The sequence below is a fragment of the Mustela nivalis genome, assembly GCF_964662115.1.
Source record: "Mustela nivalis genome assembly, chromosome: 7".
Taxonomy (NCBI): domain Eukaryota; kingdom Metazoa; phylum Chordata; class Mammalia; order Carnivora; family Mustelidae; genus Mustela; species Mustela nivalis.
Window position 1 is genome coordinate 10,832,813 of NC_139026.1, and position 26,731 is coordinate 10,859,543.

Consider the following 26,731-nt stretch of genomic DNA (forward strand, 5'->3'; position numbering starts at 1 on the left):
GGGAGATGGGACAACTTTCCTCTTGCAGAATGAAGGAAGCATGTTAATCACAGGCTGCCTTTTGCCTGTTCTTGCTCCAGAAAAAACAAAACGAGGATCTGTTAGCTTTTGGGAGAGAGAAAAGCACACTCAGAAAATGCGGCATTGTTGTGTCGCCTGCTAGGGTATTGCTGGAAACCTGGCTCTCTGTGCTTTCTTCACTTCCTCTTCTAGCTAATCCTTCAATCAAGTACTGAAGACAGCCTTTACCAGCTTGACATCTTTATTTCAAAAGGAGGGGAGGGGTTGGCTGTTGTTTTCCTCTGAGCCTGGCCTTACCCTTCCCTTGAAGGGGGAGAAAGAAACCTAAAGCCAGGGAAAGAAAGGAAAAAAAAAAATCCATGCCTTGACAGCTTCCTCCCAAGCATCATGTTCCAAAAATATTTAGAATAACAAAATCTGTGTGTCGTCTTAATTAAACAAACGTCCTAATTTGCTGAGCATAAAACAGCATCTCTGCCCGCAGGGGCAGGAAGTGCATTTTCCCTTTGTGCAGCCCCAGAGAGTCACTGCCTCTCGGCCTTAACCCTTGGTGCGCTGAACTCCTGGGCTCAAGTCCCCTGGTGAGGACAGACTGGGCTCAAGTCCTCTGGTGAGGGCAGAATGGAGCCCTGGTCACCCCCTGGGAAGTGGGGGGGGGTGCTCCCGTGACTTCTAGAATGCTGGTCTTAGAGATGGGAAGTGGGGGGTGGTGAGCCTGAGAGCTAGAGCTCAAATCCTGACCCTGCCACTTAATTAGCTTTAGGACCTTAGGCAAGTCATGTCACCTCCTGGAGCCACTGGGCCCTTCTCTGTCAATGGGAATGGGTACCTACCCTGAAGGGTTAGGTGTGAGAACTGAAAGAAGTAAGTTGTGCGTAGGGCCGATATACAATGGCTGTGTCAGTTTCTAAGAAAATATGTAAATGACAGGTCTCAACTCCCTGGGTCCTCACGTTAGGAAGCAGAGAAGGGAAGGGTAGGTGGGGTGGGTGTTCCTAGCTCCTGCTTGGTGCTCTTTCTGCTTTCTCAAAAGGGGTGTGTGTGTGTGTGTGTGTGTGTGTGTGCGCGCGCGCGCACGCGCGTGCCTGCGCTAGCGAGTGTGTACAGTGCTTGTGGACTGTGAAGCAGAAGTGGGTGGGGCAGGGCGGCATCTGCTGATGCTTTTGGATGCCCTCAACGATGAGCTTGTGCCAAATAGCCTCCTTTCAGGGCTCTGGCCCAGGCAGAAGGTGTGCAAACTGTCTGCGGTTTTTGTTCTAAAACCTGGTTTCCTGTGATCCAGGAGGTCTAGGGTAGAGCCAGAGGGGTGACATGGAAAGAGCACAGCTCTTGAGGGTCTGGAAACCTGGCTTCTGGCTCTGGTTGGGGGAAAATCTGATTTTGATAAAAAGGTCCCTGTCATCTTACAAAGACATGACTCTAGTGTATGTGCCCGCCTGTTAAACACAACAGTGAGTGCCTGGGAAACTGGAAAATTCAGTAATTTTAATTTCTCTGAGATGCCCCTGTGGTGAAGGCACGTGCTCATGCCCTACACAGATGGGAGTATATGTTGTAAGAAACTGTCTTTTTACACTTGATCTTAACCAAAAGGCCGAGAAGTGATGAAACTGTCTTTTTTAAAGATTTTATTTATTTATTTGATAGAGATCACAAGTAGGCAGAGAGGCAGGCAGAGAGAGGGGAAGGGAAGCAGGCTCCCTGCTGAGCAGAGAGCCCAAAGCCGGGCTCCAACCCAGGACCCTGAGATCATGACCTGAGCCGAAGGCAGAGGCTTTAACCCACTGAGCCACCCAGGCGCCCCTGAAACTGTTTTAAAGGTAGTTTGGTAGTGTCTGCCAGAGCATAGTCCCTCTGACTAATTTTTAGGAATTCAACCCACAGATAAACTCAAATAATGCGAGAGGAAGTGTCCTAGGATGTTCTTTACGGCATTGTCATAAAAAAAAGACAGGAAAGAAGCAAACTGCCCATCAGAAGGGTCCAATAAATCATGGCACAGCTCTCCAGTGGGGATCCTGCAGTGTAGCCCTTAGAAAAATGAGGCTGAGCTGTAAGTGCTCATAGGGTGTGATCTGCAAGATAGGTTGCCAGTGGAAAGAAAAAAACTAGGTGCAAAGTAGTATGTCCAGTGCTCCCCTTTTGGTCAGGCATAGTGTGTCGCTGGGGCTCTGCATGGAAAGAGACCAAGATGCTGGTAATTGTGGCTGCCTCCGGAAAGGGAGGAGGGCCCCGGAAGCAGGAGTGGGGTGAGCATTGCTTTTCACTACCTGGCCTTTTTAGTTTTATTACCTGTCAGGATCAGGGGGTCTTCTGGCCAGTCTTGTAGGTTTCAGCATCACCGATGCATTGCTTTTGATTTCCCAGTTTCGTATTGTCTGTCGTGTGCATGGAAGAAGGAAGGGTCTTAAAAACGGACTGATGCTCTCACGGCTGGAACATTTTGGGTCTTGTTTTCTTCCCCGTGACATCATATTTCCAGAGTAACCCTTTAAACAAACGCCTGTTCTGATCCACTCCCTTGTATTCTGGGAAATGATAGATGATTGCTTTTTCTTTGCTGTATGAGAAAAGGAAGCCCGCAGTGTGTGTCTGGAAAGTATTTTGGGATGCCCTTTTGCCAGGCTTCCCACAATTCCCCTGGCTCCAGATCATCCTCTGGTCTTTCCTGGGGAGCCCGCTCCGACCCTAGGGCTAAACCAGACCTTCATTTACTTAGATTCTCTTATTGAAACTTGGGGTCCCTGAAACCACTAGCGTGCCCCTTCTCCCTCTGTCCTCAGTTGTCCCTCAGGCTTTTGGCCTGTGGTTTTTAATGTGTATTAATAACAGTGGAAAAGCCCAAATTCTTGAGAAAATGTGATCAAAAGGGTGTTTTGCGTTGGAGGGCCCTAGTTGCCTTCTCAAGAAAGACGGTCTTAGCTTTGGATGCTGTGAGGACTGGAGAAGCTGCCCCCTCTGCTCACTACCAGAGTTGGATTTTTTTCCTGTGGCAAAGCCAGCAGAAGACCCCATCAGGGTCTTGGACAGGTCTGTCCCCCTGCCTGGCAGCCTCTGGGCCTCCTGGAGATATGGCATGAGTCACACAGGAGTACACAAATGAGCCTGGGGCTAAAATGGGCCTGCCACCACATGGGCAGATGGCTTGAAGGCTGGATGCTGGATGGTGTCCTCTCCCCTGTCCCCACCTCCCCACCTCATGCTGTGAACACTCCAAATATTTGGGAAGCAGGGGGTGGGGAGCTGCCCTTCTGCTCCTGATGTGTGCCTCTCTAAAAAGTAACTGAGACGGGCTTCCGTTGGCCACTCTCTGGGGCCCCACTCTGCCCTCTAGTTTCTCAAGCCTGAGGTGATTCAGCTCCCACAAGGGGACACAGCTCTGGCCCCCTGCAGGTGGACCAAAAAGAGGCTCTTGGATCACCTTTGGCTGAGGGCGAGGCCTGACTGCCGCTCTTTGGCGGTGTGGCCTTCATCTCCAGCTTCTCCACGGGGCTCCCTCCCACTGTGGCTGGAGGGAGCCTTGTGGGGCCTTCCAGAAAGTAGCCACCGAAGGGTGTGGCTTCCTGCTAGGGCAGGTTGGGCCCAGGCCTACAGGGGAAGTGGAAGGTGCAGCCTATCTTCCCCACCCTTGCGTGGCTTCCTCCAGGCCTCTCAGAGGTTCTAGGTCCTTTTGGTCCTTACAGTCTGTCCCACGCAGAGGAGAAAGGGGGCCTCTTGGAGGGCGTTTCCTTCACCTCCACCTCCCCACAGACATTCCCTTTCTGGGACCTTTGCATCTTCGAGATTTCCCTTTCATGTGGCCCGTAACTCTAAAGCATGGCCTGCTTAAAAGAAGAATGAACAACAGAAAAAAAAAAAAAACCCTCACTACCAAATTTATTTAGAATTTTAGAACACGTGAGCTGGAGAGGCTCTTAGGGATAATTTCACTCCCCCCCCCCCCCGCCCCCATTCGAGAAGGAGCTATTTGCCCAAAGCTTAGCCTGTGAGTTGGTAGAAAGCTTGGGCTCCTGGTTTCACTCAGCGCCAGAGGCTTGCCTCTCAGAATCACGTGGCCTCCTTTAAAAAGTGTTTTTAAAGTGTTATCTTCCCTTTCTTGGCCTTTATGCACTGTTTAGCCGAGCAACACATACTTAGCTCCTTTAATCTTTCCTCAAGAGTCTACTCTCCACACCCTTTGTCTTTTTCTTTTTGGGGGGAGAGGCGCTCCGGTTAAGAAATTGGGTGGGAAGTGTTCTCGGTTTCTCTGAACTTCTTCCAGTTGGACAGGGCCCCTTCAGCTGAAAGTTCCCACAGCTCAAAAATCAATATTTCACATGGGGGAGCGCCAGGCAGCCGGGTGGGCCGCTCAGAGGGCCACACTGGCTTTCCAGTGTCCGTCAGCTGGTGCTCATTTCTAGCAATTTTAAGTCATGTAAGGACTGAAGGGATCGATTTCTTGTATTTTCCATACGAAACCCCAGTGGAGGGAGCAAAACAAGGGCTTTGGGGGGCAGAGCTGCGACCAGCTCTTCGCCTTTTCTCCAGCTGCTCGACCTCTGCCTCAGTTTACCCGCCAGCAACAGGGAGGTTGTCTGGTTTTTCCGGGGCTTACAGTTGACATGTAAAGATACCGAAAGCAGTCTGGTTCTTTCCTCTCACCTCTTTTTCATGTTCTCATCAATATCATCTGTCCTCGGGTGGTGGCAGGAGGAAATATGTGGTCAGGTTTTAAAGATTTTAAATGCGTCCAGCAAGTCTGTTCCTGATAACAAGAGTGTGGGTTTGAGGATGGCTGAGGAACCTGCCAGAAGGTCTATCTCCTGGGTCCGAGGCTAAGTTGTCACTGTCTCAGCCCTCGCTTCCTTCTTAGCACACAGTACAGCTTACCTTGTTGCTCTGATCTGAGCCGTGTTAGTGAAGCATTTTTTTTAAAAAAGGCTGTTACACAGCCGTGGAGGCTCCTTTATTTGGAGCTGCCTGTGTTCAAAAGCCGCTGCATTTCCTGTGTTTTGCATGAAGTCACTGGGCTGGAGAGGGAGCTTCCTGTCTGATAAACATAAAGACACGCACTGGAAACTGGTTTGGGGGACTCGGTCCAACTGGTCTGGGATGGGGATAGATGCTAGAACCTGCTGGTCTGAGGACGTGGAGGTCAGAGGTCCTGGGGGGTCAGAGGTGGGGTCCGTCCTCAAGTCTAGATCCCTAGTTTCTGCCCCCGGGGCCTGGTGCAGAGAGTGCTGGGGCTCGCTGCTCTTCTGTGAGCCTGGGGACGAGGGGGCCCGGGCAGCCAGAGCTTTCGAATGCCATTTGCTCATCTTTTCACTTGACAAAGCGCACATGCCAGGCACTTGTCTGGAAATCCCCGGGAAGAAAAGTGGTGGCAGGGAGTCATTTTAAATTTTTTGTCTTTTTTTTTTTTTTTTTTTTAAAGTAGGCTCTACACCCAGCATGGAGCCCAACATGGGGCCTTGAACTCACCACCCTGAGATCCAGATCTGAGCTGAGATCAAGAGTCAGACGTTTAACTGACTGAGCCACTCAGGGGCCCCCAGTTTTCATCTACTTTTATTTAAGACCAGCTAATGGAATAAGGGTATTGACCCCAAATTTCTTTGGTGAATCTCAGTCATCAAAAGACTCCTTGGGCTGCTGCTGTGTGGCCTTCACCATGCTGGGCTTGGTGGGGCTTTGGTAGGGTGGAGGGCAGAGAGCCCATCCCCGGCCTCAGGAATCTTCCCCTGTGACAGGAAGTTGGAGGGGAGGAGGGAGGGACAGACCACTCATCCCAGGAGGCAGGCCCCTGCAACCCTCCGCGCCTGGGGATTTCTCAGCGTCTTGAGCCAGCCTCCCAGAGGCTAGAATTGCCTGGGCGGGGAGGTGGAAAGATGGAGAAGGTGGGGAGCAAGGAAGGAAGGAAGAGGCTCTGTTGGGAGGGCGTTGGCCTAGGAATCAGGAGGTCTGGGTTGAAGTCCCAACTGTGCTAATGAGAGTAAGAGTACCAGTAGTTAGATGTTGTTGAGCACGTGGTACATTCTAGGCGCACTGCTGGTGCTTTTACGTGGATTATCTCATGTTAAGTCTTACCTCCTCATGAGGTAGGAAATTACCCCCATTTTACAGATGAGAAGACTGAGCAGGTGTTCACAACCCAACGCTCTGATTCCAGATGCCCCCATGTGACTGCCCTTCACTCCTGAACTTGTGTTTCCTCACTTGGTGGTGATAAGTGTTGGTCTGGGCCCCAAGGCCTCCTCTTGCACTATTGGCCAAGAATTAATGAAAGGAGCAGAGCTTCTAGCTGCTGCAGAGTGGGGCCTCCATCCTGTTGTGCGGATGGCTACCCTAACATTGCATTGGCTGCTGACATCACCTTTAACCTCATCCGGCCATTCTTCAGATGCCTGTGGTTGGTCCTGAGGGAGGGCAGGTGACAGACCATCCTGGCCACTGTGCCTGCCTGCTCCTAGCTGGGCCGTGGCTGGTCTTCACTGGAGAGGAAGTGAGGGCCAGAGCGGCCAAGGAGTCTTGTCCACTGGGAGGCGGGGGAAATAGCTCCCTGGCCCTAAAGAGAGACCTCTCTCTGACTGGGTAGGAGGCAGCAGGGGGATGATGGGCAGAGGTGGTCTCAGAAATGTCCAGAAGCCACAGGCAGGCCACTCGGGCTCTGCTGTGGCTCCTTCAGACCAGGGAAGTCACTGGATTGTAGCAACAAGTTGCAACAGTTTAGTTTTGTTGTGAAGAGAAAGTTTCAGAATCCTAGTGGCTGCTTTGGAGCAGATAGATGTTTATAATGGTAAAGGGAGTTCTTTGGGACATGAGGGGAGAAGATGGGTGGTCAGGGGGTCTAGAGGCTGGACTGGAAACAGGTCTAGAGACTGTCTTTGCCCTGGTATTTTCTTTCGCTCCAGATTAGTGGCTAGCTTGCAGGTGTTCCTTGCCTGTTGAGCCCTGTGCTGTCCCTTTTTTCAGCTTCTGGCTCAAGGGAGCCTTCCCTGGATGACACCCTTTTCCTAGAGAGCTGGAGAGCAGCCCTTATTGGTTCAGAAAGGAGCCACAGGCTTGTACCCCCGCCCCTGCCCCCAAGGAATGAGTGGATACTTCTGGCCCTGCTAGTATGGCTCAGTCCTTCGCCCTGAGTCCCCTCTGTAGCCTGCCGAGCGATCTGGGTCAGTACTGGGCTGCTCGGGCCTGACGTTGCGTGAGGAGAGTTTCTGTCCCCGTCCTCAGTGCCACCAGTTGAACACACACTCAGAAAACCCAAAACCAAACCCAACCCAAACCAGCACCTTAACCTAACGGTACACTCGTTTTACAGATTGACTGAAAATCGGTACTAAGAATTTCACACACACTGGATTTCAGCACTTAGTAGATTCCCGCCTATCCACGTAGTTTGCACTACTGTTTGGTGCTTGTTGTGAGCTAGAGATTATTTTGGAATTTCTACTGTCTGCAGTGAGATGCTAGCTCCTGTGTTTGTGGGCTGGTGGCTATACGGACTAGGGAGTTAGAGAAAGCAGAGGGAGTCAGTGGGCTGTGGGCAAGGGAGTGGGTGACTCTCCAAGCAGCAGCTGGGTTATTTTTCACTCAGTTTATTTGTTCATTAAATATGTCTAAATGCTGGGGGTGTGTTGGAGACTGCTTTGGTGCGGGGCACGTGTCTGCATGAAGCCAGAGTCTGTGGTTTGTATTCGAGGAGGGGTGGGGGGCGAACCAGACAGCAGCCAGGCAGGCAAGTCACAGTCAGGCAAGGGTGTGCTCAGAGTCCCCGAGGCTGGCTTGGACAAGAGGCATCTCCGTCTCCCAGCCCCAGAGGCTGGGGGGGCTGAGAGTCCACGAGCGAGGCCTCTCTCTGTTTACAGCCGGCTGCCTTCTGGGTGTGCACAGCCCCCGTGGCTCCTGTCCTCCCCCGCTTCCGGGGACGCCGGGCAGATTGGGGAGCCCACCCGAATGCCCTCGTTTTACTTTCATCAGCTCTTTAAAGGCCCATGGCCCAAACAGTCCCATTTGAGGTCCTGGGGTGTTAAAGCCTCCACAGGTGAATCTGGAGAGGTGTGGGGCGCAGTTCAGTCTAGACTGGGAGAAGGGAGTGGGCGTGTGTATCCGCTGCGCTTTCTCCCACAATCCAGGGCCACTCGTTCCATTCTTCCAGGTGTGAGGGACTTTCTGTGATTTCCCCAGGTTTTTATTTCATTGCTTCGAGCTGCAGTTTCCTCCTCTGTAAAGTGGCTAATAAAACCCATGTCAGTATCCTGAGTCGCTAAGGTGGGAAGGCTCGCAGCCTTCCACGAACTCCACTCATGGTGGGTCCCAGTACGTGTCCGTCCCATGCCCTCTCCTGTCCCCTCACCTGCCCCTCATTCACCAGAGCATCTTTTCCTCCATCCTGCTTCCTCCTCAGCTGTCCAGCGCGCTATGATCCAGGTGCGGGGTAACGGGGCTTGTGGAGGGGACGGAGTTGTTCTTCCCGATAACCCCCAACGGTGATCTCATGCCTTACCCAGGCCTTGTTGACCAGCCATTGTTCCCAGAGGTGGCTTCCCTCTGATGAGCCGCAGACACTGTTCTTGCACGAGGGATGATGAGTAACATTTTATAGAATGCTGGTGTAGGAATTGAAACATAAATTCCTGTTTGCAGCCAGACAATGCTTTCCTCGCGGTGTCAACACTGTCCTGGACTGGGGGCTTGTTGGCACTTGTCCTTGCTGGCCTGCTTTTGGGTCTTGCTTCCCCTGTTGTTCCTGGGACCCTTGCCTGTGGGCGGCACTTAACGTGTGCTTGAGAAACAGGTGAATATATTCTCCCGAGTGTGCTGGCTTAGGGTCTGTGCCAGCACTTGGCTGCATGTGACCTTGGGGAGAAAGCTTTATTGCTTTGGTTCTGAGTCTCAACCACTGGGATGTGTATATGTCTCATACTTACGTAATAGGCAGCAGGCTCTGGAACCCGGACCCTTTGTCCTGATCCTGATTCTCTCACCTGCCAGCTCTTTGACCTTGGTAAGCCGTACACACTTTCTGCACTTGTTTTCCTTGTGTGTGGGATGACAAAATGAGAGTCCCCATAGAGGATTTTGATGTTCATTAAAGTTTGGCTCTATTGTTTATGTGCTTGATTTCATACACAAATTAAAAAAAAAAAATTAAGCAAGCTCCACGCCGGATGTGGGGCTTGAACTCACAGCCCTGAGATCAAGAGTTACATGCTCCACCTACGGAGCCAGCCAGGCGCCCCTGTTCTTAACACTGTTTGTCCAGCACGGTGCCAGTTTTTTATAAATATATCTATTTTTATCCATTTTAAGAAGCCTATTCCTATCAAATTTTTCTGTCACTGTAGTTTGAAGTCAGGCTCAGGTTATTGCAATGAAAGTCTCCCAATCCCATGAAGGGGGGGTATTAATGTTCCCACTTTGTAGTTGGGAAAACTGAGACTCAAAGAACCTAAGAACCTCCCCGGATAGTGAGGGAGAGCTCACATCCTCTCCTGCTCCTGGATGTCCGTATTTGCTTTCATTGCCTCCCCTGCCCTCTCACCCAATGAATGCATTCAGTGTGGGCTGGGGGGGGGGTGATGTTTGTGAAGTTGGGGGTTTGTAGGTCAGGCTTTTGTATACAGCCTTAAAGCAGTGAGGCCTGGTGTTTCCTCGCTGGCTTATGGGGCCAGGTGTAAAGTGCAGCCTTCCGTGTCCCTCTGAGGCATGTCAGTGGGCGGCAGATGGGTTTTTGTGGCCAGGTGTGTGAGGTATGGTCAGTCTGGTTCCTGCGGGAAACTAGCTTTTCTCCCTCTGCTTCCCAGTGCCATCTCCTCTGAGCCTCCTGCCCCCCCACAGCGCCCTGCGCTCAGCCCGCCTTCTGCTGGAGCCCAGCCTGCCGCCCTCTGTTTCCTGCCTTTGGCAGGCTGAGGAGGAGGTGGCTGGCTGTGTCGCGCCAAGTGCTCGTGAAAAATGCCTCATTATGGGATTAATTACTGGCCGCTGGGCTCTGTGGCATTTACAGGACCCTGTAAGTGTTGGGACTTCTCACCTCCAACCAGACTCCTTCCTCCAAACCAGCTGGAGTTAGTTCTGCTGACTTTTTGGCTAGCCCTTGGAGCCTCGTGTTGGAGAAGGAATGGACAGGGGGCCTCTGAGGGTGAGACCGAGGATCTGGCAGCGACCCTCCCCGCCACCTAATAGCCATGGGCACTGGAGCCCCGGTTCTTCAAAGTGAGACCACTTCCAGGCTGCAAAGCCCCTTATGTGCAGACGGTTGCAGTATCACACCGGGAAAGGTTGGCCCTCTACCCCTTTAAAACCACAGGCTCTAATTATCCTTAGGTTGAAATAGTGGAGGCCACTCTCCCTCCCCCCTTTCTGGCTTTCAGACAAGAATCTGAAGAATGTGATACTGAGTGTGGACCTGAGCAAAGATCAGGGGCAGGATTCTGAGCTCTTCCGGGGGCTTTACCAGGCAGCCTTTGTGCTCCTGGACCTGGGACATTCCGAATTGGCTGTGGTTGGAAGTCTCTGACAGGCGCTTTAAATTCCAGGCTCTTCAGTGGGTTCAGAAGGGGACAGCTGGGAGGGGTTGGTGGAGGTGGGGGAGTCAGGTTAAAAAGGTGTTTGCCAGGGAAACAGCGGCCGCCCCAGGGGCTGGGTACCAGCCAGGAGGACTGCTGCTACCGTGGGTGACTGGGCAGGTGGCTGTGGGTCACCTCAGACTCCTTCCCTTTCCTGATGATTTCTCTTGGGGCAAACCTCTGGGGCAAATTTCTGGGGCAAACCTCTGGGGCAAACAAACCTCTGGGGCTCGCTTCCTCAGCACCTGCTGAGCCGGCTGGGAGGCGGAGCTCCAGGGCACACACACACCAACCGCACTAGTGTGTGCTGCACTAGTGTGTGCCCTGGAGCCAGTCCTTTAGATGCTCTGGGCTTCAGTTTCCTCTTCGGCGGGAACTACTGCCCATGGTCGCTGTCTTGTCAGAAGAAGCAAGTGCTGGCAGTTACTTGTCAGTGATGCCCATTTTACAGATGAAGGAAGGGAGGTTTGCGGTGTTCAAATGACGTCCCCAGACATTCCTTCAGCCTGTGAGTAGAGACTGCAGTGATCGGCCTCAGGTGGCCAGACTCCATGAGTGTCACCTTCTGCCCCGATCCCACATCCGTGGGCTACACACTCACGGGTCTGTGTGCATGCCCATGTCTGCGTGTGTCCAGGTTTGTGTGTGTGCCACGTGCCTGTGGTGTGGGTTCGTTCCCAGTCCCACAGTCCCCGTCCCAGTCGGGGCAGGGGCTGCTGCTCTTCCCTTCTTCTTCTTCTTCTTTTTTTTTTTTTAAAGATTTTATTTATTTATTTGACAGAGATGACAAATAGGCAGAGAGGCAGACAGAGGGAGAAAGAGAGCCCGATGTGGGGCTCGATCCCAGGATCCTGGAATCATGACCCGAGCTGAAGGCAGAGGCTCAACCCGCTGAACCACCCAGGCACCCCGCTCTTCCCTTCTTGAGCGCAGCTCAGCCTTGACCCCTTTGGAAGCCAACCCACGGCCGTGGCTGGGGCAAAGGAGCAGTTCTTGGTGGGTGGTAAAATAAGCAGCCGCCAGGTTCTTGGTGAAGGACATGGTGAGGTCATCCCCACAGCCAGGCTTCCTGCTCAAGGACAGCTGGGTGGGCCCGCCTTGCAGACACGGGGGCTACCACAGCCTTCTCTAGGAATTCATTAGTCTTCTCCAGGAATTGACTTTTTCTGTCACGTGGGAGATAGGTGTGTTTTTATCTTAAATCTGTAACTAGTATTTGGGTGATTTTCCCCAGGGAGGCCAAAGGCCCTGGGGTGCTGCTTGTCGCCCCTGGTTTCTCTGGAGAGCTTGGCTCCGTCCTCCAGGCAGCCTGCGTGCCCGGGGGTGGTACCTGCTAGCCCGCTTGAGAATCGTCTCGAGCAATGAAGATGTAGGGAGGAGAGGCTGTTTGCTGATCATTTGGGAGGTCTTGGTTGTGCAGTCCAGGATGATCCCAAGCAGCTCAGGGGAAATGGCCGCCTGCCCCCTTCATCCCGAGTCCCACACTTGCCACAGCAACTCTCACTGTTGGCTTGTCTGACTGCAGAGTTTGCCTTTTGCCCGCTCCGATCCCTTTTGTGAGATTCTGATTACCCCTCTGAAGGGTAATGAAGAAAGAAATTCCTCTCAAGTCTTTGTTCATGTTGCCTTGCTGGAGAAGGAGGCCACTCTGGTGTCCTTTTGTCTTTGAAATTGTAACTGGGGGGCTTCTGGAAGGCCACGGAGTGCACGGAAGCATCTCGGTGAGTTCCGTGAGGTGGTGTGCAGAGGGTTCATTGCCTCCCATCGATTCTCAAAGGGGTCCCTACTGGATGAAAGTGTTCACCACCACTGATCCAGAGAGAACTTTGGGTTTCCAGCTTCTAGAGCGTGTGTGTGTACACGTGTGTGTGTTAACAGATGGCATCAGCAGGCTGTTAGCAGGCATGAAGGTCTGTTCATTACAGGGTTAGGTTATGCCTCCCCAGGGATATAAGTACTTGGAGAGCAGCCTCTCTGAGCTCATCCCTGTAGGATAGTGATCTTCCTTGCATTAAGCTGTTAATATCATGTCATCTCTGGGCGTCTCTTGAGTTTAGGGCTGGGGCTTGGAGGGGTGATGTTCTGATTGTAGCAGATCAGATCTGCTGGGATTCTGCATACCGACAGAGCGCTGTCCTTGGCTCCGGGTCCTCAAAGGATATTTCCTAAATGCCCATATCCATGCCATTTGCTCCACCTCTCCGAGCCTCTGAGTATGTATTTGAAGGGGCGGGTGGGGAAGAGGAATAGGGCTGGACCACAGGCAGCACACTGGACTTTGCTGAGGTTGTTGGGATCTGGTGATGGAGCAGGGGTCCTTGAATACAGCCAGTGCATGGCAGGTGACTGCTGTCCTACCTGCTGGAGGTTTGACCCCCCAAGAGCCTTGCTTTGGCTTTGGGATAGAGCTACTTCTTTTTAAATTTATTTGACAGAGATCACAAGTAGGCAGAGAGACAGGCAGAGAGAGGAAGGGAAGCAAGCTCCCCGCTGAGCAGGGAGCCTGATGGCGGGGCTCCATCCCAGGACCCCGAGATCATGACCCGAGCGGAAGGCAGAAGCTTAACCCACTGAGCCACCCAGGCGCCCCTCGAGCTGCTTCTTGACCTGACTTGTGGTCTTGGGTGACTCACTGGACCATTCCGAGCCTCATGTGCCCGGTGACAGCCGAGTCAGATTGGTATTTTTTCAGACCATCAGCTGAAACCTCATTGGTGGGTCATGAAGTTACTTTCACAGGTGGCAGCCAGTGTTTTTAGGCACCGAACAAAGTAGATTCCAGTGGAAAATACCAAGGTGAGTGGCCAGTATATATCATTTTGTGGAGCTTTCGTTTGACCTGTTTGTGTGTGTATGGGGGATTAAAAGCCCTTAAATTTAAAAAAAATTTCTTTTTTTTTGCTGTGGGTTGAAATTAAAAAACAACAAACAAACAAACAAACAAACAAAAAAACTGTTGGCGCTCCAGAATGAGATGCTCAGGGGGCCTCTTTCAACCCCAACTTTGTGTGGTTCCCGCCTACAGGTCTGAGCCGAACCCAGTCTCCTCCTCCACTCCAGCTAAGCCTGTAAATGGAGTCCTTTGCAAGATCAAACTCTTTAAACTTCTTTACAAAATTCTGGGAAATGAGCTGCATTCCTGGGGTGGAATAAATCATGTCGAGTTAGGCTAGGCAGGATGTGACTTCAAACCCCCCGAAGTGGGCTGTGTGAGGGCAGTGCGAGTGACTGACTGACTCATTATGAGCTCAGCCACGACACAGACTTCTTGAGAGAAGAGGCAAAGATTGTTGGGGGGGCGGGGGCTGGGCCTGTAGGCCCGGGGCGCCACCAAGCACCGCTCCTCCGCTCGCCTATTGTGATCCTCACAATAGTTCTGTGAGAGGAGCAGTGCTCTGACCACATTGCAGAGCTGGGACTGTCAGCTAGACCTGGGGGGGCAGGGAGGGCTGCACCCCCACAGGCTCTCCAGTACTCACAGCTGTCCTGGGGGGGAGCTGGTAGCACCTCCCTTTTATAAAGTGAGAAATTAAGGCCCAGGGGGCCCAGGCAGCCAGGTTGAATTTGTTCTGTTAACTGATAGGTCTGCGGTGTTCTAGGGCCTGTCTGGCTGCCTCCTGAGTCGGATTCCTTCTAAGACGCCTTCTGGGAAGGTCATGAATAAGTTATCACTGTTTGGAAGGGCTGTCTCCTTTCAGTGATGAAGCTCATTATCGGAGTTGACTTAAATGACTGCCTGATCGATTCAGGAAGATTGACCCCCGGCCAGTCCAGTCGTGTGTCTCTTAGAAATAAATGAACATCAGGTATAGCTGGAAGGGGCACTGGTGACAAGGAAGAGGACACTGACATGGTCCTGGAGGCCACCTCTTCCGAGCCTCTCCTTCCTTTGCCTGCTCGGAGTGGGGCGAGGGTGGAGGACGACAGATCACAGCAGAATCACTTCTGTTCGGGCGATCAGGTGCAAGATTATTGGTCTTCGAGTCAGGCACTCTGCGAAAGGCTGGCAGAGAGTCTGGTGTTTGACCTCTGGACTTCCGACCTTTAGGGAGGCTGGAACCTTCCCCGGGTTATTCAGTGCCTGGGACCCATCCAGGCCTTAGAGTTTTCAGCCCTGCAGGGATAGGGTTGGGATGGCTGTTGGTGGTAGTGGCTGTACTCCTCAGAGCTTGTTGTAGGGGTGTGTGTGTGTGTGTGTTTGTGTGTATGTGTGTGTTGTATTATTTAAACATCACTCGGAGTAACCAGCTGGTGTTGGCCCGGATCTGGGCACAGGGGTCTTCAGAAATTGCCCCTAGTTTCTCATGTGGGGTTGCATTTCCCTGCCATCCCAATGTGGACTCAGAAAACCCAGTGCCCTGCACTTTCCCACTGAGGCGGCGGCCGTATAATTAGATCTTCTCAGTATGGTTATTTTTCTGCGTTGGGTTTCAGCAAACTATGCTCACATGCTTGAGGAGAGAAAAACCGTCCTATCAGCAGAACCAGAGGGAAGGAGTAATTCTGCTGCAGGCGACTGAAGGGTTCAAGTTGCCCCTCATGTACGCATGCGCCGTCTCTGATAAGTCCTAGTGATGATGCCCTCAGTGGGAGGGCAGGGTCTACAGGTCCAGTGCACACGCATTTCCTAACAGGGAGGCGGCCAAGCGGCTGTGTCAACCTTGTTACACCTGGGGGCGGGTCTGGGGCTCAGAGTCCTGGCTGTGTTGGGGGGGCACACCGCCTCCTATCTGGAGCCTTGGGCTTCTCTTTGCAGTTCCCTCCGTGTGGTGGCTGAGTGCTCGTCACTGAGAAGGTGAGCCCATGTGTGATCTCACTACGCAGATGCTGAACCAGTTATACGCAGAGTCAGGGCTCCGGTGTTGGATGACTTACTGCAGATCCAGCTGGGGGCCTCGCCCCCCGCCTCTAACCCCCGAGTGAAAACTGTGCTCCCCGCCCCCCAGCACTGGACAGGAGGTTTTGGGAGACTTACCTTTAGAATTGGTTGTTCTCTTGGACAGCACAGCTCCAGAAGACACAACGAGAGACACTGATGGGGGACCCTCTCTGTGGACCCTGGCCTCAGTCAGCTCCTGCCTACAGGGTCTTGGGGGGTGGAGGGGACAGTCCCTGCCTTCAGGGAGTCTGATGGCTGATGGGAAGACAGGGAGAGGAAGCAGTGGTTCTGGTACAAGGCAGATTATGCTGGAATCGGTCTGGGGAGGGGAGGAAGCTAGATGAAGATCTACTGGGATATTAGGACGGGCTGCCCAGATGATGGGGAGAGTGGGCTGAGGGGCAGAGGCTCTCCCCTGCGGAGCTGGGTCTAGAATGGAGAGTGGCGGGAGGCAGGAGAGGTGGGGCTGGAAGCACAGTTGGGACGCGTTGGGTGCAGGAGTTGCTGGGTTTTAAAGGCCATGATGGGGGCGCCTGGGTGCTCAGTGGGTTAAGGCCTCTGCCCTGGGCTCAGCATTGGGCTCTCTGCTCAGCGCGGATCCTGCTTCCTCCTCTCTCTCTCTGCCTGCTTCTCTGCTTGCTTGTGATCTCTCTGTCAAATAAATAAATAAATAAACTCTTAAAAAAAAAAAAAGGCCATGAGAGTCTTTCTCTCCAGGCAGCATGGACACGCTCCGTGGCAGAACTTGAATGGAACGATGGGGCTGGCTTCAAGCTCTGCTTTCTGCCCTGATTGGTTGACTGAGTCATTGGTTAAGAATGGATCTTGTGGCGCAGCAGACAGGGATGGTATCTTCGAGGAGGAGACCCATTCAGGCATTCAGTCTGGGTGACGGATGGTGCCTGAGCCCTACTCTGGAAATGCCGGGTCACTTCTTACTGGGGAGGAAATGGCTGCAGTGTGCATTGACTCCTGCTTCTCCCTGAGCTGGGCTGTGTGCGCTGGTAGCTCCGGGGCTGCCGCCAGGTGCCTTTCCTTGTCCCTTTCTGTTCAACCACTTTCTCCCTGGCCCTGTCCTGGGACTCTGCCCTCTCTTAGATTGCAAGCTGGTTCCTGGCTCCTCTGGGCTGCTTTGCAGCTGCTCACTTCTCCTATCCACTCCGAGGCAGAGGTCAGAGAGGGTGATCTCTTTAAAATTCAGATCCGATGATGTCACCCACCCCCACCCCCAGGTGGCTTCCCCTTGTCCCTCCACTAAAATCCACATTCTTCAGCATGGTTGATAAGATCCTGGGGGAATCGCTGTGCTTGTCCCCTCCAGTCTCCAGCCTCCAGCCTCCAGCCTCTCCTCTGCTAGGGCTACTCCCCCCTCCCTGCCTCGCCCACCTTCCGTTCTTACCCACGGAGGAGGAGGGAATCTGTGCACAAGGTTCTGGTGTCTTATTGTTTTTAATTAATTTATCTTAGGGAGAGAAAGAGTGAGTGCATGTGCGCATGGGGACGGGGAGGGGCAGAGGGAGAGACTCCTGAGCGGGACACGGGGCTCCATCCCAGGACCCTGCTGTCATGACCTGAGCCGAAACCAAGAGTCAGCTGCTCAACTGACCGAGCCACCAGGCGCCCCTCTGGTGTCCTCTTTGATGGTCTGGTTTTCATGGGTGTAGAGCAAAGGCAGAGTGACCCCAGGCCCTGCCTTCTGTAGTCAGGCACACGTGAGCCCTTCTCAGTGTTCCCCAGGCCGGGAGGAGTCCTCGGCAGCCTCTCCATGTGGCCTCTGTGGAAGGAAGGGCAGAGAGTGTGGGTTCTGGGGCTCTGGTGCTAAATTCCTCTCTGGGCTGTCTCTGGTCTGCTGTTCTTATCTGCTGAGCATCAACACCGGCTTGGGTTGGAATACTGCTAACGGCCACAAGTCCTAGCTTCTTCTGTAAGCAAACAGCATTCCTGAGGTGGGAGGGAAGGGGGCCCATCCTCCAGTCCTCAGCAGCTTCTGCCTTCTGGGCTCTGGACCTGGGAGGACCCTCCCCCCCCCAACCCCGCCCCACCTCTGCATCCTGTGAGAATGAGTGCCTTAGGGTGAGCTGCTTCTGTAAGTTTGGCCCTGGGTGGAGGGACAGAGTACCGGCTCCCCCCCCCAAAGATGCTTGTTCTACTAGGTTCTGTGGCCCATTATCTTGTTGGAGCCTGAGAGCCTGACTCAAATCGGGCTCTTCTGCCTAAGGCCTCGTGCACACCCCGCCAGGCCAGCACTGAGGAAGCGATTTCCTGCAGGCTGGCCTGGAGTGCTTTGCCTGATTAGACAGACTTGAGCAGGCTTCCTTGTCTGCAGGCTCCTTGGAGCATTTCCTGTGCGGGAGGGCCACAGGGAGGCAGGTGTCCAACCTCCTGTGGCTGTGAAACCCTCTTCCTTCGTGGTGAATTACTGGCGTACTGTGCCGTGGTGTTAGCTGGGGACCCGTGTATCCTGGAGAAAGAGTCACCAAACTCCTGGAAACTTTCCAGGGGCCTTCGGTGTCCTTCTAGAGAAGGATTAGGGTTAATTAGGAGGATGAGACCTAGAAGTTCTTACTCGGTGTCCAAGTCTTCCCTGGCTGTTTGAGTTACAGCTCCTCTGACACAGATTTTCCCCTCACGGTGAAGCTGGGAAGGTGCGGTGTGAACAGCTTCAAGGTTACCGGAATTGAGTGGGGGAGTCTGTGGGACTCCAAGTTTACACCCATTCCATTCGAGTACAGTGCATTACAGACTTCCCTTGGGATTTGCAGAATTGGTGCGCTGCATTGCAGTGGTTTTTCTCAAGTTCCTTCTGTCTGTTCGGAGTTGGTCCAAAGATGGATGTCTGCTGTGCTTGCTAGATGTGGCCCGAGGGCTCCGGGAGAGGCAGGGAAGGCTGCCCCTGAAGTCTTCGCACGGCTCCCGACCAGGGCAGAGGCCACACCACACCAGCCAAGGGCCTCTCTGGTGTGTCTGGTGGTAGATGGTGGGTGCCTCCCCGTGATTAGTCAGGAGGGGTTAGAAGGTTCCAGAAAACAGAAATGGTTTTATTTAACCTTATGGAAAGCTTCTTGGGAACCAATAAATTATCTTCACTCCTGTTTCTCTCTGTGAATTGAAAGTCACCCCCACCCCCCACCAGTACTTTCTTTCCACCCTTGTTTTGGGGCTATAAGAACTAGCCCATAAACGACTTGGGCTTTGTCACAGTCGAGTGGCTGGGAGTGGCTGGGAGATGGCAGGCTGGGAGCCTTGCGCTTGCTGCCAGCTTGGGTCTCAGGGAGATTTTCCAGCTTCTTCGAAAGCTTCCCCATTACTCCTTTCTTCTCTTTGCGGTGTTCCTCATACATTCATTCAGGTAAGTTTAACTGAGCACCTGTTGGGGTCAGGCATTGTGCTGGACTTTCAAAATCAAGGACATGAATGAGACCTGTCTCCCATGCTCAGATGAAACTGCAGATAACGACAGTTCAGCTGTTGGATTACTCACGGGAAGTCCCTTTGTAGCTATGGAGGAGGACGTTGGGGTTGAAATTTGAGAGAGGGCTCCTGGTGTTGAGGATGAGGCCTCAGCAGAGGCAGTTGTGAGCTGGGCTTGGTTATGAGGAGGGGCCGGAGCACGGAGATTGAGGGGTGGGCTCAGAAGGGCCCACTCACCATGAAAATATGGTTAGTTTTACTGGAGAAGATGTGGAGCCATCGAACTGTTTGGAACTGGTGAGTAATTGTCAGTACGGTAGGGTGTAGGACGCACAGAAACAGAGCTGCTGAGCCATCCTGAAGGCAGCGGGGGGTACGGATTGGAAGGAGGTGGATGACTCGGGGGAAGGCCAGGATGGGGCGGCTGTGCAGGTAGAGAGGAGGGCCGCAGTCCTGCAGCAGGGCGCTGGCCTGAGGGCTTGACAGAGGGCTTTGCTGATCCACTAGACGGAGTTTATGGTCTCAGGTGACCAGATGGATGGGGTCTTGGTGGAGAGGCGGAAGAGAGTCCGGATTTGGGGGAGTTCAGGTGAGATGGTGCTTGTGGACTCTCTGGGTGGAGACATGGACTGAGTGTTAGGCACTCAGATATATTAGAGGGGGTTTGCAAGAGATTTCTGGGTCGAATACATTTATCTGGGTGTCCTCCTGGGGACCAGTCCTGATGTATCAGAACCTTTCAGTGAATGGCATTTGGAATTCCCAGGATATGGGGTAAGCCAGCACAGCCAGAGGAGCACCCCCCCGGGCCCCCCTGCCCCCCTGCCCCCCAGCATGACTGCTGCCTGCCTTCCATGAAGGACTTGGACCTCTTCCAGCAGGCGAACTAGGTTGTGACTCAGCAGCTGAGGAGCTGCGTCAGGGGTCCTGGAGATTCATGCCCTGCCTGGGGAAGCACAGGAGTCGCCTTTGCCAGATATTTGGGGATCTCTACAGTCCATTCCAGTAGTGGGTTCAGGTCAGGTCCCTTAAAAGAACAGTGCATTATAGGGACAAGCACTCCTTGGAGCCATCCATAGTGGGTGGGTTCTGGGAATCACTTTTCACTGGGGAACTTCTGTTTCTAGAAGTGTGTACTTCGGACTCGGGAGAGCGTTTACTGAGCTGAAGTCTGGCTTCTTTGCAAGGTTTACTCCTGCAGCTCACCCCTCCAGTCTGTGCTCCTCAAACTGGGGGTCATTTTGCTCCCCCAGTCCCCATCTTGGGCAGTGTCTGAAGACATTTTCATTGTCTCTCCTGGGGACGAAGTGCACTCTCGTCTAGTGGGTGGAGGTCAGAGATGCTGCTAGATCCTGCAGTACACAGGACAGCACCCCCTCCCCCAAAGAATTCCAGCCCCAGGTGTTTGCAGTGCTGAGGCGGGGGAGCCCTGCTTTAACCCATCACGTCACTGTGTAGTTCTGAAGAACCCCCCCCCTTCTCCCTTGGCCTGGTGCCACCTCTTCCCCTCCCCCACCAGTCCTGGTCCCATCTTCTAGGACTCCGTTGACATCCCATCCCTTCCATGAACCCCCTGCTGCTTTGAGTTTTCCTTCACCTTACGCCTTCCTCTCCTTCCTCTCTGTTCCTGCGATGAGTGACTTACTCATTCGTCTTTCTTCATTGAGTCTTGTGTTGGCGCTGACTGTTTATGTGGCCTTCCCCTCTACAGTGAAGGTTCCACTAGTATAAACTCCTTAGGTCCTTTGTACCTTTGTCACCATATTTTTGCACGTGGACCTTCAGTATGTAGTAGTTCATTGAATAAGTAAATTTCAGGCATTCGACAATTTCTGGGTAACTTCAGCAGCCGCCTTCATAGGCCCTTCCTTAACGATGGAACTCAGGCGCCTTGCTAGTTTTGCTAACTCAGAAGCAATGGCTGCAGGAAGAAAGGAGAAGGGATGTGTTCGCTTGTGCTCTCCGGGTGGGGGTGGGGATGGGGATAAAAAAACCAAGCAAGGAGCCTGCTGGCAGACAGGGGTGGTGAAGCTGGAATGGGGCTGCCAGTGTCTGCGCTGAGGTCACGGGGTCTCTGAGCTGAGGTCACGGGGTCTCTGAACTGGATCCTTGGCTCGGAGAACAGAGGTGGCTCACCCAAGGTCAGACAGACCCCTGGCCCTTCTCTCAGTGCTAGCAGTCTAAGGTGGGAGTTTGAGGGCCCTGGTACAAAGCAGCACCAGGAGGGGGCGGGTATTTGCAGCTTCCTGTTAGCATGAGTAGTGTCTGTGTCCCTGGTTTGCTGAATGAACCAGGGCGTCTGGGTTTGTTTTCTCCCCAGAGAGCTCCCGGGGTTGTTGGGGGGAGGCAGCTGAGGCAGAACCCTGAGGCAGAACCTGGGCTTTGTGACCTGTGTGGGCCTCCTTGCCCTCACCTTTGGGGATGGAGAAAGGCCCTCAGACTGGATAGCTTTGAGATGAGATGGGAGGAACTGCAGCTCCAGGCCCAGAACTTGGCCATGGAAGCCTTTACATAGACCCTTGTTGTCTAGGAATGGACAGGCTCACAGTGTTTGGACCAATGATTTGTCCCAGTCGAATAAATTCTGTCTTTAAGGGGCTAGCTGTTTCTTTTCCAAACAAGCACACAAGTCAGTAAAAAGAGAACCAAGTGAAGGGTGGGAAGCTGGGAGGGAGCGGGGTTGGGGGGGTCTTTGGGAAAACAGGAAGGAGTAAAAGGTCCAGATGGATGTTTGGGGAGAGGGGGAAAGGGAGAAGGCAGGCAATCAAGGAATTACATTTTGGGTAGAAAGCAGAGGTTTTTGGTCAACCTATTTTCTTTCAGTTTCATCATTTCCTGAGAGTTCTAATTTAGCCTCTGGTCGTGTCCTCTCGATTATGGCCTAAAAAGGCAACTACTTGGGTTTCTTGGAGTTGGGCTGGCACCCGCAGGAAGCTGGTGTGGAAAGGGCCGGCCTCCACCGGATCTGCTCTCCAGTGGGGAAAGCTGCCTTCTTTTTCCTTAACTCCTTGCTGGCCTGTGAACCCTGCAGAGTGCCACAATTTTCTAAGGTCCCCCAATCCAGACCCCCGAGCTTTTTCCCACAGTTTTCCTAGTGCTAGTGTGGCTGCTGCCCCAGCATGGGTGTGCTATTCCCGTGGCTGTGCATACCAGTCAACCCTTTTGGAAAGCATTTTGGTAATACTTCTCAAGGCTATAAAAATGTTCCTTTGTTTCAGTAATTACACTTCTGGGAATTTATCTCAAGGTGGCCCACCATATAAGGGAAAAAACCTAATGAGTGTTTTTTTTTTTTTTTTAAGCCCCTCCCCGCCCCATCACTTTGGAATATTATACAGCCATTAAAAGTGTTCCCAAGAAAACCTTGAAGTCAGGAGTCCTGAATTTGAGGCCTTGCTTCTCTAGGTGTGTAACCGAGTGGGATCACTCCCTCTCCTCTTAGAGCCTCTGCAACTTGGGCTGGAAAGTGAAGTTTTGGATAAAAATGGTCAGGCAAACTGTGGCCCTGTGGGTTTTTTTTTTCACAATGTGAAACCCCATGCTCTGCCTATGATCATGAAATCTCTCCAGTGTTTCTGTGAATAAGGATTAGGAGGACTGGAGGAAAAGAGAAAACTGACTTTAGGGGGAGGGTCTTAGGAATTTATGGGGATATTTTTCTTTCCTTTTGAAAACTTTATTTATTTGAGAGAGAGAGAGAGAGAGAGAGAGAGCACATACAAGCAGGGGGAGAGACAGAGGAAGAAGCAGGCTCCCCAGTGCAGGGCTCTATCCCAGGACCCCTGGGATCATGATCTGAACTGAAGGCAGATGCTGAACTGACTAAGCCACCTAGGTGCCCCTCATTTTGAAAACTTTTATATTATGTGTGATTTAAAAGAAATTTATTTTATTTAAATTCAATGAATTAATATACAGCATGTGATTAGTTTCAGAGGTAGAGATTCATCAGTTACATGAAACCCCCCACCCCCATCACATCATATGACCTCCTAAATGCCCATCCCCCCCAGCTACCCCATTCCCTCACCACCTTCTGCTCCAGCAATCCTCAGTTTGTTCTCTAGGGTGAAGAGTCTTTTATGGTTTGCCTCCCTCTCTGATTTCATCTTATTTTTGTACAAAGTGTCAGAGAGGCCATTAAGTATGGTCCTAGGACAGGGAGGGGAGAAGGAGCTGCTGCCTCCCTAGCGTCCCTTCTCTGATGCCCCCTTTCATTTCTGACACCTCTGGCTGGTGATAGCTTTCTCTGTCTGCACCCTTCGAGGTCACTGCTCACGTCTGCATCACTGGAAGCTGTACTAGGCACACATGCATCCATAGCCGCTGGGGCCCGGGGCCTGCCCCCCAACTCAGGTGGACACCGGAGCTCAGCCACAGTCACTGCATGTGAATGTACCCATCTGTGCTGGCGGGAGGGCTTTAATACACGCCCTTGTTTATGGTGACCCCATAAACCCCACCCCCGTGTCCAGCCCATGTATATTGATCTTGGCGCTGCTGCTAACCCACGTCATTCCTGTGAGCTGCTGACACCAGATATCTCTGTCCTTGGCCTGGCCGAACGGAGCTCAGCCGGGCGTAATGAAAAGTTCTGCTCAGAGAGGGGCATGGAGGCCTTGGGCCAACCCTGCATGGGAGCCTTGGCACCCCTCGAGACAGAGGGGTGCAGCCGTCAGTGTTGGCCCAGCTCTGGGGGGACATAGTAAGACTTCCCTGTCTTACAGGAAGTGTAGACTCAAGGTCTCGTGAGGGGTAGACCAGCCTGAAAGGAGGGCAGGGTGAGGGGCTGGAGAGGTTGGCCCCTGGCAGCAAGCAGCCGCTGTGTGCATGGCCTTCCAGTGCATACCTGCTGATGGCATTCCAGGGGCGACCGATGGCCCAGGACTTGCAGCCCAGAGGGAGCTCATGTGCTGCCAAGCTGCCGGCCGCCAGACGGCTGCTTTGTGTGGGTCCCGCCAGGGCTGGTGTTGCTGGGATGAAGTGAGTCTGATGAGGCCAGAAGTCCTTGCGTGGAGAGCAGCAGGCCAGGGAGTGAGAATGTTAAAATTTTGACTGCGGTCTGATAGCACCCAGTGTGTTGGATGCTGTGGAATGTGTTCCCCCACACTCCCTGTGTCCCACTCAACGTATGGGCAGTCTGACCTGGCTCTGAGGCCAGCCTGACTTGTTCTGTGGGTCCCCAGCCCAAGTTTGCCAGGGAGAGCCCTGACTGAGTGGGGGGGAGGGCGGCGGCGGCGATCTAGGTTAGAGCCCTGCACCCTGACTGGACTGGGTGGCTCTGGGCAAGTAACTTGCCTTCTCTGAGCCTACTTCCTCATTTATAAATTGGGGATAATAAATGATCTTTTGTAGGGTGATTGATGTTTCAGTTAGGCTACCTAATGACTGTTCCCTTTTCTTCTGTTTGGAGGGATCTCATAAAGGGCATGGAATATCTTTGGGTGTTATTCATTGGGCTGGAATAGTGGAACTTTTTTTTTTTTTTTTTTAAGATTTTTATTTATTTGAGAGAGAGAGAGCACACGTCAGGTGGGGGAGAGGGAAAGAGAGAAGCAGACTCCTGGCTGAGCAGGGGCTGGATCCCAGGATCCTGGAATCATGACCTGAGCCCAAGGCAGACGGCTAACTGACTGAGCCACCCAGGCGCCCCTGGAGTAGTAGAATTCATAACCAGCAGTGGACTCAAGATTTGGGGGGATGGGGTTCGAGTGAATCCCTTGCGGCATGTTGATGGGAGATTGTCTTATCCGTTTTGGGTTTGAAGTTTGCAGAAAGGTTTAGAACAGTAGCCTGTGAAGCCGTCTGCTCTGTGATCCTTCCAAGTCCTCAAGCAGAGCAGTGGCATGGGGATGGGGCGACTGGTTTCGGGAGCCTGGGTCCTAGGACTGAGGAGGCTGCCTGGCTAGTTAGTGGTCGGTTGGATGGCAGAGAGGGAGAGGGTGGCTGGGGTGTCCTCTGGCAGAGAGAAGCCTTCCATTTGCTTGAATGCCTGGTGGGCATTCGGAGATCCCAGTCCCTACAAACAAGGTGAGGCCAGGCCGTCCCTTCCTGCCTCTCGGACTGCTGTGTTCGGACTGCTGTTTTCTCTCAGGGCCGGGGGCGGGGGGTAGTCTTTGCAGGTGGATAAATGCCCCTGGTCCCCCAAGAGGGGCTGCTAGGGTTTGCTTGGCTGGGACTATAAACAAAGCCACCAGCTGAGGTTGCTGGGGAGGCTGCCAGGCTCTGTTCCATGGACTTGCCTTCCCTCCTGTGGGGGGTGGGGAGGCGAGTGAGCAGATTTCCTGGAAAACAACCCCTTTCCTGGAACGTGTCCAGGGGAGCCCCTTAGTCTTGATCTGGAAAGCATTTAATGAGCCCAGATAAGATAGGCCTGGGCAGCCCAGGCTTCTTTTGTTCTGTCCCTCCCAAACCTTCAGCCTCCTTAGCATCCAAGTCCCTGTTGGAGTCTAGATGTGTGAAAGCCCGTGTGACTCTGGATTTGGATCTGGGGTCCTCCTGGCCTCCCAGACCTGGAGATGGGGGCCTTGACCTCAGAAAAGAGAAGCCTTCCTGTGTTGCTTCTGGGCTGCTTCTCAGGGGGCTGTGGGCTGGCTTTGTCTCAGACCATGGTTTCGAAGTCCTGTGATCTGTTTACCTAAACCAGCTGTCCTCCCGGTGGGTCCCAGCCTCTGCCTTTGTGCAGGAATAAGCACTGTGGTTATCCTGTGCGAAGGCCATGGGACTAGGAGTCCCGAGTACCCCCTGGGTGACTCTGGACAAGCCCTTGAACCTCCAGGGAGTTCCTGTTTCCTTGTCAGTAACATGGGATGTGTAGCATACTTCTTACTGACCACACAGAGTTATGATGAGGGTCTTTTTTGTTAAGATTCCATTTCTATATTTGAGAGAGAGAGAGGTAGCAAGAGAGGGCGTGAGCAGGGAGGAGAGGGAGGAGGAGAAGGGAGGAGGGGAAGAAGGCAGGGAGCACCACCCGCGGCTTCATACTAGGACCCTGGGATTGTGGCCTGAGCCAAAGGCAGCTGCTTAACTTACCGAGCCACCCGGGCACCCCATGAGAATCTTTTGAGATAACGAAGTGCGTGTACAAGCATTTCATAAACCATTGAACCACACAGGTTTAAGGGATTATTTAATCCTCTTTATTTTGCAAATGAGTTTTGAAAAAAGGAGACACATGGAGCTTCCGTTCTGGACATGGGTTTGCAGGCTGCCTTTCACATTAGTGGTCCAGAAGGGAAGCGCTCCTAACTGTTCTGACACTTCCTGGAGCCTGACTTCTTTTCTTCTTGCCTTATTTCTTTGGCCTGTGTTAACCGAGATGGAATTAGCATCTCTTGGCAACATACTAGTGTGTTGGTGTTTTTATTTCTTTTTCCCCTCTTGGTTGACTCCGTGAAATAAAAAGTTTTTTAAACTGGCAACTTCCGCTGTGCATGGTTGTCTTTCTTTGCCTTTTGGGGCGATGGGGGGGCGGGTAGGTAATTAGAAACTAGCTTTTGTTGGAAGTCCTCTTAAATTGTGTAGTGTCTTAACTGTCTCAGCTCATGTAGCAGAGTGACTGTGGTTACGTCTGACTCATCATTCGGTGTCACGGTAGTTTTATAGATCAGTTTGATTGTGGATGGGTCTTAGAATCTACCTAACTGTGAACTTCTTACCAAAATATGTGATGACAACTTGTTGTCTTTTGTCTCAGTCGTGTACATCTTTTTCCCAAAAATGAAGAGTGGGAAGACACTGGCAGCCCTGCCACCGGGTTTTAGAAATTTTGCTCTGTCTACTCCAGCGTTGCCCTGTTTGCAGAGATCAGACGGGGTCAGCAGGCCTTGTGCGGCTGAGGTCGTGGTATCTAACTTCTCCCCTTTGATTCTCC

The 26,731-nt window shown here is 52.7% G+C and overlaps 1 protein-coding gene and 1 long non-coding RNA gene across 5 annotated transcripts in view; one reads left to right on the forward strand and one right to left on the reverse strand.

Annotated features, from left to right (window-relative positions):
* Positions 1 to 26,731, forward strand: part of MYH9 (myosin heavy chain 9) — a gene marked incomplete at its 3' end in the record, with an annotated part of 96,564 nt that overhangs the window by 10,177 nt on the left and 59,656 nt on the right. The gene's annotated exons all lie outside the window — the stretch shown is intronic.
* Positions 286 to 26,730, reverse strand: LOC309869361. Its single transcript, XR_014314130.1, has 2 exons — positions 10,787 to 26,730; positions 286 to 10,743 (listed from the first exon to the last, which is right to left on the reverse strand). It is a non-coding gene; the product is annotated as an uncharacterized lncRNA (long non-coding RNA).